This window comes from Phalaenopsis equestris, unplaced genomic scaffold, assembly GCF_001263595.1.
Source record: "Phalaenopsis equestris unplaced genomic scaffold, ASM126359v1 Scaffold000881, whole genome shotgun sequence".
In the NCBI taxonomy this organism is placed as follows: Eukaryota; Viridiplantae; Streptophyta; class Magnoliopsida; order Asparagales; family Orchidaceae; genus Phalaenopsis; species Phalaenopsis equestris.
The window spans coordinates 112,311-125,970 of record NW_018165321.1 but is presented as its reverse complement, the minus strand read 5'-3'; the positions used below and the strand labels follow the sequence as shown (position 1 = coordinate 125,970).

Genomic DNA, 13,660 nt, shown 5'->3' with positions numbered 1-13,660 from the left:
CTCACCCTCAACTCTTGTGTTCATCCTTCGGGATAGATACAGGATTTGAGGTAAAGCGCCCTTTTATTTAAACTATGAAAATTATGGGGTCAGTTTGACTTCATCTTTTTCAAAACTAAAATTTTTTAAACGTCCTTCCGAAGCGGGTAACGGGATTTCAAATTCCGATGACCGACAGCTTCTTACGGGCAAACCCCACACCAAAAATAGTGCCGACAACGAACAACCTCGAAATCCTAAAGGTTTATGTTGATTTAGTCAATAGAATGAAAGAGAAAATCATACCTCGAGAGGTCTATCCTAAGTTCTTGTTGTTGCGTGGCTGTTGTGAAATGATTTTTAAATTAATGTTTATTATTGAAGTGATTAAAAGATAAAATTTTATTTTATGTTAAGCGACGTCGGTCAAGACCTCATAGTTCCATCGTCCTGACACCACTGTTTGTTTGGAATTTACTTAGTTTAAAGAAGCGTTAAACTTCTTTAAACAAGAGGACTCTTGTTAGCAAACATGAGTTACCTCATCCAAAAAATCCTCGTAAATTCAAACAATGAATTATTATTATTATGTTACTATTTTTTTAATAATCTATCTTATATAAATGGTTTGAGTTTATTTATTTAAGTTTCAAATACTTGTGATATTATTTAGTTGAATTTTTCTTTCTTTAATCAATAAATTTCCTTATGGGGATTTAAGAGTTATTAAAATTATTGTCAAAAAAATGTGTTGGTCACATATTATAGGATCTCAACCTAAATATATATCCTAAGTCCTCTATCCTATTGTTTCATTTGCAGTATCACATGAATATACAAAACATATACAATCAAGTTAAGTAAATAAGAAAGTAATAGAACATACCAGTCGCCTCTGATGCTATTTCAAATGGCTAGCAGCTATCTTATTAGCAGGCACAATTCCAAGGCCTTCTTTACTTGTTGTAGCTGTGGGAAAACCCCAAACCGCCTGGTCATAACTCCTCCAATTTGAATCATGGTGTTCAGATGGATTTGTCTCATCTTTGGTGAGTAATTCCCTTAAAATTCCTTGGACGCAATATATATTTAGCTCGGCAGCATCGTTATAGTCTTCCTCACAAATGTCATCCTCTGTCTGATCTGTGTGGGCAAATCACCCCTAAGCGTCCTAGGGGACCAGATTTTCCAGGTGAACATGGGGCACCAACAAAATTTTCTTCAGTTCTTTGTCCACCTGGTGGTTTGAAATCAACTTTATATCTTTTCAGACGCCTGGAATAATCATTATCATCTGTGTCCTGTTCGTGAAGCATTCGGGGTAGCTTTTGATTACCATCAGCGGTGCACACCTCCCTTACATCGAGCTCCATCACTGCAGATCTGCAATCAGCCATTATCTAGTCAAGTTCTCTCATCCTCCATGGAATCATTCAGGCCAATTGATTCATACTGGTCCTGGCTCTGCATCATTCCACTCAGTCTGGTCCACAGCACTATTGCAGCATCAGTATCTTCGTCCCTTTCCAAGGATAAAAATCCAAAGTTGCATGAATCCCCAGATCTGTTGTTTACCTAGTCATAAATTGAGAAAGAAAAGATCATATGATTGATGTTTAACCCTTCCATGGATCATTTTCATTCCAGACTTGCCTCATATGAGTTTTCTTCATCATTATCAGCTAGCGTATTCAACACAATAAAAAAAAAACCCAAATCTTCAGTATTGGATAGTGATACAAGCTTGTTAAATATCCCAAGTACTTGAATCAATTTTCCCTCATTGTTAAACTCTGCATTTTGAACTTTCTGAAGGTATGCCTGCAGCAGGTGAACCAGGGCAGGGGCATTTGCAAGCCTCTTTCAAGTTTCTGGCATTAGAAGAGTCTTGAAGAGCTCCATGTAATTATGTGAGAGGGGTGGCTTGCTGATCTCAACATGCTGGGCAAATAGCAAGAACTGAAATGAGGCAAGCAATGCAGTGCGTAGCAATATTACTACTAGGGCTGTCAAACCAGCTCGTTGTTCGTGAACAGATCGTGTTTGGCTCGTTAATAAGCTCGTGTTTGGCTCATTAAGAAGCTCGTGTTCAACTCGTTCGCTAAGTTAACAAGCCGAACATGAACAACATGAACAAAGATTTACTCATTCTTGTTTGGCTCATTTTGGCTCGAAATACTACTAATCAATTATATATATATATATATTTGATGAGGAGTATTTTTAAAAAATTTAATCAAATACAAAATTACAAAGATTTATAATCAATTAAAGTATTATTTAAGATAATAGAATTAAAATTATTAAATTAGATTTATAAAGTATTTATTAAGAAAATAGAATAAAAATTATTAAATTAAATTCTAATAATGTTTTAAATCTTGCTCAATTCTTAACATCTTATGCCTATGTTATTAGGATTGTCAAAACGAATCTTTGTTCATGAACGGAGCGTGTTCGGCTCGCTAAGCAAACGTGCGGAACACGAACACACTTTTTGAGTTAGAAATATATACGAGCCGAACACGAGCGAGCCAGTGCTTACTCGTGTTTGGCTTGTTTACACCCCTAATCACCACTAATATCATCAGCCCCAAGAACCCTCATGACGCACTTCATAATATAATGATTTTCCTTCGAATCAGGCAACTTTAATGTTTCAAAAAGATTTCTAATTAATGGTGTCAGTTGGGGATTAATATCCAAAGCACCATACCATGGCTGAAATGCCCCAATATTTATTGGAGATCTGTCCCCTACCAGCAAAAGCTTCTCTATACAATTTGCTGCATAGGAATGAACCACATTAGAATTAGCTCCAATAAAATTTATCACGTCTTGCAAGAGAGCAATTGCTGTGTGCTTGGGAATCTGTTCACAGAACACCGTAAAGAATTTCATAGCAGAAGCCTACAAAATTCCTCCTTCATTCACATTTCCCTGCGAAACTCAGGAACCACAACAGAAGTGAAGAAGCTTTCCACATCTACAAGCTGGGTCCCCACCACGATTCCACCTACCTTTGCTGCCTGTGAGCTCACCAAATAAATTACAGCATCTTTTTCCTTCCAGTTCTCTGACTGGTTTGCCGAATATATCACCAGCATGTTATGTATCTGAGCCGATACCAATGTCACTACTTGATCCTCACAGTTTGCAGCCAGGCCTTTCAAAAGCTCATAGGCAATTCGCCTCCTGGTATCCACATCACTTCCCTCAATATCTCTACGTATGTATTCAACATAATTCATCTCAAAGAGCCCCTCATCATCATCCCTAAGTCGTATGTTTGGGAATACAATATTATGGCAAAACTGCAGTAGGATTTCTGGGCTCCTAAATAAAGAATGGTGGACATTAGCGCTGACTAGTGAGAAATCGGATTGCCGTGATGGTAAGCTGATCACGAGAGGAAAAAGAAGCCCGTGACAGGAGGAGATTCCAGACAGCAGCAGCAAAATCCTTGAGGTAATCCTTAAACTCCTCCTCATTTTTCTCCATATAGAGTTGGAGATTCTCACACACTGCCGAGCGGAGGGCATCAACAGTGCCATTAGCCTCCACTGCTGCTGGGAAGGTGTTGGTGAGGTAGCTCAGGAACTCAGTCATCCACTCTCTCATGTGATCCTCAAAGTCAAAGAACTCAGGAAGCTTGGTGGAGTTGAGAGATCAGAAAATCTCCCAGCAGAGACGCTGGGACTCAAGGAGAAGGCGAATATTGGCTTTGAGGAAAACGTCGTACAATCGCACGCTGCGATCGACATGGAACTTCAGGAGGCGGAAGAGTTTGAATGCCTCCTGGGGATACCCGCGTGACCATAGGCGGCAATGAGATCAACAAACATTTTCTCATCACGGGGAACTAAGCGCTTTGGCATGTCGTCGAGAAGAAGGCATCGGGCGTGGTTGAGCATGGAGGAACAACTGAGAATGGAGATGATTGATGGCGCGCTGGCATAGAGAGGAGAACCTCCCGGCAATATTTCTTTCGCAACTCCTCCATTCTTAAACGAAACATCTCGCTCTGGTAGCGTAAAAGATCATCGATTTCGTTGCCCTGCCGATACAACAAAGCAAGAAGCTCAGGATTGACATCGGATCCACAGGGCACATAGGAGAATGAAACGCCACTGGTGGAAGCTGCGCCAACAATTCCTACCACAGCAGTATTGCGAAAGCATATCTGTTGATAGATCAGCGTTGCAGTGGCGATCAGAGGCTAATCCATCCTTGGCTTACGGGAGGAGCTTGAGACATTGCATGTTAGATCGCTCTGCGGATGATCGCTCAACACAGTGGCGTTGATGAAGGCCCCTACTCCCGCCTTCGTTTCATCTCCGACAGCATTAGAAGAACCTGTCAGTCTGATTATTATAGCTTTGGAACATCTGTGCACCTTCAAGAACACCCCCAGCCGTATCAACCCTGGATTGGAAATCAGCGGGCGTAGCGTTGGAGATATACTGAGCTTGAACTATCACTATATACTGAGCTTGAACTATCACTGCTAATGTTGATTGCTCCTTGTTGATTGTTCGGTTCGATCAACCGCCAAAATTGTTCGACCCTCGTTCCGAAGCTCGTGCGGTAGGAAGAAGGGTGAAAATATTCGGTGTGGGTAAAATGGCTCGGTTTTGTGAAGAAGTAAGTGGGGGAAGGGGGTAGCTTGCATTGGAAACCAAGATGTGAGCTTGGGCTAGTTTAAATTAACCCAAATGTATTGAAAGTTTGGTTGGCCAATCATCTTAGGAATGTTTTTGAGAAAGTTATTAGGTAAAGATCAAGTGCATGGGTGATTGGCACCAACTATTGGTGTCATGGAGGAAGCTTCTTGGAGAACCTTCAAGGGACTCTAAATGTGGTATTTGAAGCGTTCAAAGTGATTCAAATGATAATTGAAATGTCTAAGAAGATTCAACAAAATATGTGGTTCAAAGAAAAGTCCAAATTCATTCAAAGTTTGGTGAATTCAAAGGCATTTGAGTTTGGCTTGGATTTGAAGCAAATTTGAAATGGATTTGACAAGCTTATAGCAAAGCGGTTCATCGACAAATTTGAGTGAATTTAAGCATGGAGTATACCCAATAAGGAACCTGCAAATTATGATGTGTGAACTAGGAAGAAAGCACAAAGTGGATAGGTTTGTGCATGTGATGTTTTTATAGGATTTTCATTTTTTTTATCGTATTTATATTTTTATTATTTCATTTAAATGAACAAGTTTGCGTGCAATCTGCTTCCACTCGGAATCATATCAATATGGTTGTCTTTCCTAGGTAAAATCAAGTTCTGGACCTGCTTGTGTGGTCTATTTTGTCACCCGGTGCCGTTTGGAAAAATTCGTTAACAATCAAATCAATCTGAGCAAGTTTCGTGCATGATGCGATGAATGATATTTAATTTGATTAGCCAAAACATTTCCTCTAATCGTAAGAAAATTATGTAACATTGTTAAAGGTAAAAACGCCAATCAGAGCAATTTTCATGATTTGTTGAAGTATATTTTAATTTTTATAATTTTTTATTGGTTTTCAAAAATAAATAAGTAGAAAATACCTTTTTATTTTTAAAAACCCCATTTTTATTTTTCACCAATCTCTCAGAACTCAACAAACTTGAGTATGCAAATTTTTTTTTATTTCATTTTTTAGAATTAATTTGTCTAATAATTTGTAGAAATATTAGAAAATACATTTAAGTACTCAAAATATAATTTTAGATCTTTAAAAAATTTTTAAGAGCACTTCGACGTTGTTGTCTTTAATCAGAGAAAATTGGTAATATTTTAGAATATATTTGTACTTTTGTAATTTTTAAGTATTTTTATTTTTCCTGAGTGCCTCTAATATTAGTCAATTCATTAAACTTGATTTAATAACTTTCTGATTTATATTTTATTTTTTATAATTTTTTAAGTGAATATTTTTTAAAGGCATGGAAAAATACACTTAGCTACTCAAAATATGTTTTCTATCTTTGAAAGGTTCACGGGAGTTCTTCAAAGTTGTTTCCTTTAATTAGAGAGATTTTTGTTATATTTTGAATTATATTTGTATTTTCATGATTTTTTAGTCATTCTGAATAGGAAAATAGGTAGAAAACAAACTTTTAATTTAAAATTCCTTTTTATTTTCTTGAGTTCCTTTGACCTTAGTGAACTTATTAGACTTAATTTCATAATTTTTTCTGATTTTTATTTTATTTTTAATAGTTATTTAAATGGAAAAAGGTGATTATCATGAAAAGTTAGGGCTTTTAGAGTTACACGTGTTCTCTGCCTTTGGAAAAATCATAAAATAGTCCTAATCACATGATGGACAAATCTTAAAAATTTGAAGTTATGGTGATTAATATTAAAGTAATTAGGGGTCAAATAAGATTTAGGGTGTTTAAATAATTAAAAATCAGATATTGGATAAATATTTTCAATTATTGGTTCATTAGATGCTCCTCCATTTACGGAGCATAGGAGTATTGTTTTTTTTACTTTTCATATTTTTCTACACCAAGATTTGATTTTTTTTTAAAATTGTATTTAATTTTTTGTATTTAATTAAATAAAAAATACCCTATTTTTTCTACTTAACCATGTTTATGCCACGTAAACCTCGATGGCTTCGAAAAACCACGCGGCAGGCTCCCATTGGTTGTGCTTTACACAGCAGCCACATCACCCCTATGGTTCTGGTCTTGTGTCAATTTGTTCCAACATCTGAGCCGATCTGCGCCATTCATTTTGAATACACATGAATGGATGCAATTGGTTCATCATCTCAAATGAATCATAACCCGTGAACTGTCCACACTCTAAACCTAATATCTTTCTCGATACCTATTCAAATTTGATACGGTTTGTTCATATACCTTCATATATGTGAAGCGAATATATTTATAAGGATAGGTGGACATGGATTATTCATTCTCTTTACAAAAGGCCAAATTGAGGCAAAAAATGAGAGCTTTCGAGCTATATTTTTGTCCAAGAGGTGAGGCCTCAATTATATTGGTTGAGAAGCTTCGCCTTAACACCACGAACCTTGTCCAAGTGTTGATTTGCTTGGTAGTTGGTTTCAGGTATGAACTAGACCAAATGGTGAGTCGGGTTTGGTCTAGCACTAGGTTAAAGTGTGATGGAGAGGGAGCTTTCGATTGGGGAAGTGGATTTGAAGTGAGGTGAAGCTTTTGAAATAATCAATTTGGAGTATTGGTGGAGTTGGTGAGATGGTAAAAAATGTCCTAGTTTTTTTCTTCAAAATTAGGGTTTTGTGGGGGGGGGGGGACACTGGTTTGAAATGGGGGGGGAAGAGCTTCATATAGGTTTAGGAAGGGTTTGAAGCAATTTTGGTAGGGCTTCAGTAAGGTTTGTGCACTTCTTTTATTTGGGCGTGAAGGGGTGCCCTATTTATAAGCTTGGCCATGGAGCTCAATTGGGCTAGCCATTGGGTGGAAAGGGACGCTTATATGATGGTGAGGTGGAAGTAAAAATTCAATTAGAGTGCACGAAGTAGGATGGGTGGAATTTTGAATTTTTGTTCATGGGTGGCTCTGAAGTTAGGTTTTTTTTTTGCTGTCATGGTAGTCGGTCAGGCCATTGTTCAGATCAAAAAGTAAATGAAGATCGGAGTTCAAATTATCACAAATTATTGACATTTAAAACCGTATAAAATAAAATCAATTCTTCACAAAACAAAATCTCATTGTAGGGAGAAGGATAAAGAAGACTATTCATAATAATGAGAAGGATACAAGATAAGGATAAGATAAAACACGAATTTCATATATAAAACATGTTTGCAAAAAAAAAGTAATAAAAGAATACAACTTATCTCAGAGCAAATCCCTAGAAGTTCTCTCCAAGTCTTACTCTCTTTACAATCCCACTCAATTCTCTCTTAGAAGTGTAATGAAGAAGAAATCTCTCACCTTCTCTCTCCTCTTACAACCCTAGAAGAAAATCTCCTCTTCTCTCGTCTTGCCTCTCATGCCAACTTTCTCTCTCTTCCTTTCCCCTCTTTTCCTCTCTATAAAGTCTTCCCTTTATTTTGGCTGCCTCCTTTGAAAAAGAATTCAAAATTCCCCCCCAAAAGTCAACTCGTTTGAATTCAAAAGATGTGTTATTTGATCCAAGAGACATATCCCTTCATAAAAGAACCTTCCAAAGTGTCTAGAAAAATTAAATCATACCAATGGGTGTTTAGAACAAGTGTCTCCTTTGAAATTGGCGCAAAATTTGTCTCCAACCACCTTAATCCACCAAAAGTTCAAATGAAGTCGTCTCTGGAGCATCATACGCCAGTTCTCTGTCAAACGGCGCATCATGCCCCGATCTGGCGCATCATGCGCCAGAATCCCAAAATTCGTTGTTTTGGTTCCAAATTTATTCCTTTTTATCATTCTTACTATAAATGCCAAAAAAATGATATACCTACAATAAAACATGAAAATACATTTCTTTAAAATGCAATATCACCAGAAATAAGCATAAAATATGTGTTTGAAATAGTATATTATTTTGGCGTATCAAAATCCCCCAAACTTAAATTTTACTTGTCCTCGAACGACACTTTTATTACATAAAAGCATATGACTAGGATAGAGATTAACATATAACTTCTATACTTTAGTTTAATAAATAGAATGACTAAAATTAAGAAAAACCTTTAATGACTTAGATTCAAATTCTAGGTCTAGGAATATTTAGTAATCAAATTTAAGATTTCTAAATCTTTATTCATTCATAGAAGAATTGAAATTTGTCATATTAAGGATATTTAGAACATTCATATGAAAAAGAACTTCATGAAAACTTTACTATGAATGTTACTAATACTCCAATATAAGTTTAGAAAATGTAATAAAGCTCCTTCCTTAAGTTGATTCAAGTGATATCAATTTTTGATTAGGCATCTCCTCAAGCTTCTTCTCATCTATTTTTCTTTTCTTTCTTGTCTTTTCTTTTCCCTTTTTTTTAGGATCTTTTCAATCCTTTGATTTTTTCTTTTTCTTTTTCAAGAGGATTACTATATCTGGATAGCCTTTAATAATTTTGAACTTCACAATCTTATTCTTAAAGTTAAAAGTCTATACCTTCTTCCTTTATAAATTCATATTAGTTTATGATTTTTCATAAAATCTCATTTTTTTCTTCTTATATGAAACTCTAAAATTCTTAACACTTCAAAAATACAACTTCCTTTATTTTAAATAGAAAAGCATAGTTTTCTCCTATTATAACAAATAACTTTAACTTTAGAATTGATATTCATTATTAAAAACTTTTTACCTAAATTTACCACAATATTTATATACATAAGTATAGTCATTTAAAGTTAAATATTAATATCTCATACCATGCTAAATTAATTTTGAAAATATAGTTAATTGAGGACAAATAAAATTTAGTTTACTTCTTTTCAAAATAAATTTTTCTTTCCCCCAAACTTAAGTTTTTAAGTGATTTTAAAAATATTTTTTAGTATAAAATTAAGTAGGAGAAAGAAAACAGTAAATGCATGAAAATAAAAACTGACTTGTTGAGGATTTCATACTATGAAATTGGGCTCTGGTATACTGCAGGTACTAACTATAAAACTATATATTGACTTTAAAGCATTAAATAAAACATAATATATTTTAAAGAACTTGCTAAGAATTAAAAACAGAAATACAAAAACTGAAAAACTAAGCTGAAAATACTAAAAATATAAAAAAAGTGAAAGTCTACGGTTACTTTATTGATTTAGTTCACAACACAACATACAAATTTTTACTACAACAAGTTTTAAATAAAATTTCAACACAATACAATTACAAATAAAAAAAAACATCAAATCACACTAAACTAAACTGATAAAAATCAATCCTCATCTCTTTCCTCATCATTATCAGAATCTTCTTCTCCTCCTCCTTCTTCTTCTTCATCATGAACAGGAGCATAGGGATTGACGTTGGGGCAAGCAAGATAGTCCACATTAGGCTCACCCCTAAGATGTCTTACTATAGCATTTTCAAAATCAATATCACGTTGAACTCTCCTCTACTGATATTCATCATTATAAGCATTTCTTGCTCCTATCTCTCCCAACTAAGTTTGAATATTAATTATGTCCATTTGTTGAATCATCTGTTGGTCCATAATACCTTCAAGTGATGCAGATCGAGAAGTAGACGCCCCTGCAATAGATTTAGAGGGCTTACCTCTTCTTCCACCTCTATATTCAACAAATGATTCCACTTTCTGAATCATATGCCTCCATATTAGATTTTTTAGCTGTAATCTTTATTCATTTCTATGGGAATCTACTTCTGATTGTTCACATAAAGTGAAAATCAGAGCAGGGTATCCCAAACACCAACTATAGAACAACCAGCTATACTTCGAGCATGTTGAACTATCAGTGCACCAATATCTATTGATTTCATGTTCTGAATGCAATATTTTAGTACAACTCTGTCTTTTGTAACATCAACCAAATAATTTGTTGACAACAGTCTGACAAAAATGAAGTGGTGCCATACTTTTGACTGAATAATCAACATGACTGAATAGAAGTTAATTATCTTGTTATTTTTAATCTTCCACTCTCCTCTTCTTTAATCTTCCACTCTCCTCTTCCTTCCACTCCCCTCTTTAATTCAGTAAAAAATGCAATCACTTCATCCAGTGATGAATCAGTCATAACGAATGTAGTGTATTCATAAAAAATATGCCTCTCAACCCATAAAATGTATTGATCCGATCAACAGTAAATTCAACATGTTTACCTCTAACCAAGATGTGATCTTCAGTAGTGAACCTCCGGTTTGCATAAAACTCTTGAACCATCAGGACAATTTCTACGACAGTGATGTAGCAGAATCTTTCCTAGTTTCTGGCGAGAATCAGTCCCTTGATCTCGCCACTCGGGTTTGCAAACGACCATTCTTAGAGCGTTATTCTTGGCTGCATTTGAGTATTGTAACTAAGTTGGGCTTTGAAACTAACAAATCTTTGTGCATCAAAATCTTCGGACGACCTTCCTCTCTTAACTCGGGAGCCACTTAAAAATTCTATGAAAATCCAAATAATTCCAAATAAATTGTTAAATAAAAAATCTAACACCTCAAGCAAGATTATTTGGTAAGAAACTTTTCACCATGAGTTTTCGTCAAACTTTTTCATCAAAAATCCCAAATTTCAGATTTCTCAAATCCATTGTGAAAATAAAAAATTTCTAAGTTAAAGTGAAGCTCTTACTAAGAGAAGATGAAATCTATGGTTTTTAGCTTCTGAATTCTTCTCTTTCGCCCACAATGTGATGCCCTAGACCAAGGTCTTGAGGTCAGAGACCGCTTAAGCAGCAAAAATGAAGTTTCTCTGTGAGATTTTATGGTTTTCTAGGCAATTTGTCATGTTTGGGCCTTTAGCGCATCACACGGCGTATCTTGCGCCAAGGCTTTGTAAATTGGCGCATCATGCGCAAATCTGGTGCATCATGCTCCAAATCTTAAATTCACCAGATTTTGATTTTTATGGAAATCTGCTCCATACCTCTTTACGTTAACTTCTATTTGACTCAAATAAACCTTTTTAAGTATAATTAAACATCACACTAACACCAAACTTTCACAAACAACACAAAACTCACATTTATTTATAAAATATGTGTTTTTACAAATTAACATTTTTCAAGCCAATAACATCAAATTCAGTGTTTTAAAGCAAACCAACATCCTAACACTGAAATCTAAACATCAAAATACAAAACATAAACATAGACAGTGCAACAACAGAAAAGAAATCCAATCCAACACAACAAAAAAAACTAAAACAAACAGTACTAAAAAAAATTTTGTGCCTTGTCCTCCTGGATATCTCCCATAGATTGGTAGTGCACATACAAGTTGTAGAAGGGTTGATATGGAAATTCATCAGTTAAATTTTCCTCATCAATCTAAGCACATTTCTTGAACATACATACCAAACCATCTTCAATACGCCCAGTATGTTCAAAATGTTCCTATAGTCTCCAATCCAGATGATCCAGCATTTCAGTAATATTCTCAATCACTTGCATGAGATTCTGTATCTCTTTTTCAATCTTCTTCAAAAGTGCCCTCAGTTGTAGTAGGGCTGAACAGGTGATGAATTCTGAGATTCTTGATCCATCAACACATTCATATCATTTTCATCTCCCATTCTAATACAGTTGCTATAGACTTCAGGATCTATTGGCTTTCAAGGAAGAAGTACTTTTTCCGAACTTTCATAAGGTACTTGCGATTGACTGCACAGTAGGAAAATAGTGGAAGGAAGTCCAAGTCCAGTTGTCGATCGATTTACAATCAAACTCAAAACCGATTTCACAATAATAGTTCCAACATCAATTAGTTTTTTAGTTTGAAAACAGTAGTTTAGAATGACACTCTCCTTAGTTACCTTAATGATTTTCATGGTGGACAATAATTTTGATGCAATAAAGAAGTGCTAGGCTTTTGAAACTGGATTTAAAAATGAGGATTTACTGGATTTAAAAATGATGAGGGAAAACTTACATTTCCATCATCTCAAGTCTCCTGATTCGCATTTTCATCCATAAGGTAGCGGTAGGTTAAAATTCACATAAAGTTCATTCATACTATCTCTCGTAGGGTTAAAATTCACATAATAGCAGATAGGCACATTCTCAATCATAAACATCTCATTTATTCTCGAAGGAGTGAACTGCACAAACCTGCCTCACACGTAGATCATTCCTTGGTTGATCCCATCAAGATTTGCATAAAATTCTTTTACTACAAGAACAACGACAGCGGCAGTAGTGTAGCAAAGCACTTCTCAGTGCCTCTGCGCAATAGTCTCTTCCACTCGAGTATTCGACGTGTTGAATCCTCGATTCACAAATCCCCCTCCTTTGATAAGCCTCTTCTTCACTAGAACTCGGTCATGTAACTTCTGCGCATCAAAAATAACAAACTTTCTTCTATTAAAAATTCCAATTTTAGCGTAATTTTTAGAGTGAGAAGCCATAGGATTTAAAAGTGGTGACACTTCCTTCATTTCCCCCCACCCAAGAATATGTTTTGGAGTCGGTTTGAGTTATATGGAGAAGAAACAACCAAAAGCTGCCAAAAACCACATTTTTACATGTTTTAGTCATTTTAGGTACCACGTCGTATCATGCGCCAGCTCTCTGAAATTCGGTGCATCATGCGACAATCTGGCGCATCATGCGTTAGTTCAAAAATCTTCACTGTTTCGATTTCGATCCAATAAATTTTCAATTTCTCCTTAAAATTAGGTAAATAAAGATGTTTCTAAATATTTTTCTCAAATACACGGACTATATAAAGACCTACACATAAATATAAGTAAAATTTTTCAAGCAAAATAAACTCAAAAGCAAACTAAACAACAAAAAATATGGGTTGCCTCCCACAAAGCGCTTGGTTTAATATCGTCATCCTGACATTCCCAGTCTTATTCTGGGTGACCCAACATTAGAATCTCTTTATGTGCTGGTGTTGACCATCAAAATATGATTTCAATTTGTGCCCATTCACTTTAAATATTCTTCCAGTCTTGATATTAACTGCTCTGTAGGGATAGAATTTTATAACTCTGAATGACCCTTTTCACTTAGACTTCAATTTTTCAGGAAATAATTTCAATCTTGTATTGTATAATAAAACTTCCAAGTCA

General features: G+C 35.2%; 1 pseudogene; it reads right to left on the bottom strand.

The window, feature by feature from the left end:
- Positions 1-1,587: 1,587 nt before the first annotated feature.
- On the bottom strand, positions 1,588-10,804 carry LOC110032169 (annotated as a pseudogene).
- Between the last annotated feature and the right edge of the window lie 2,856 nt (positions 10,805-13,660).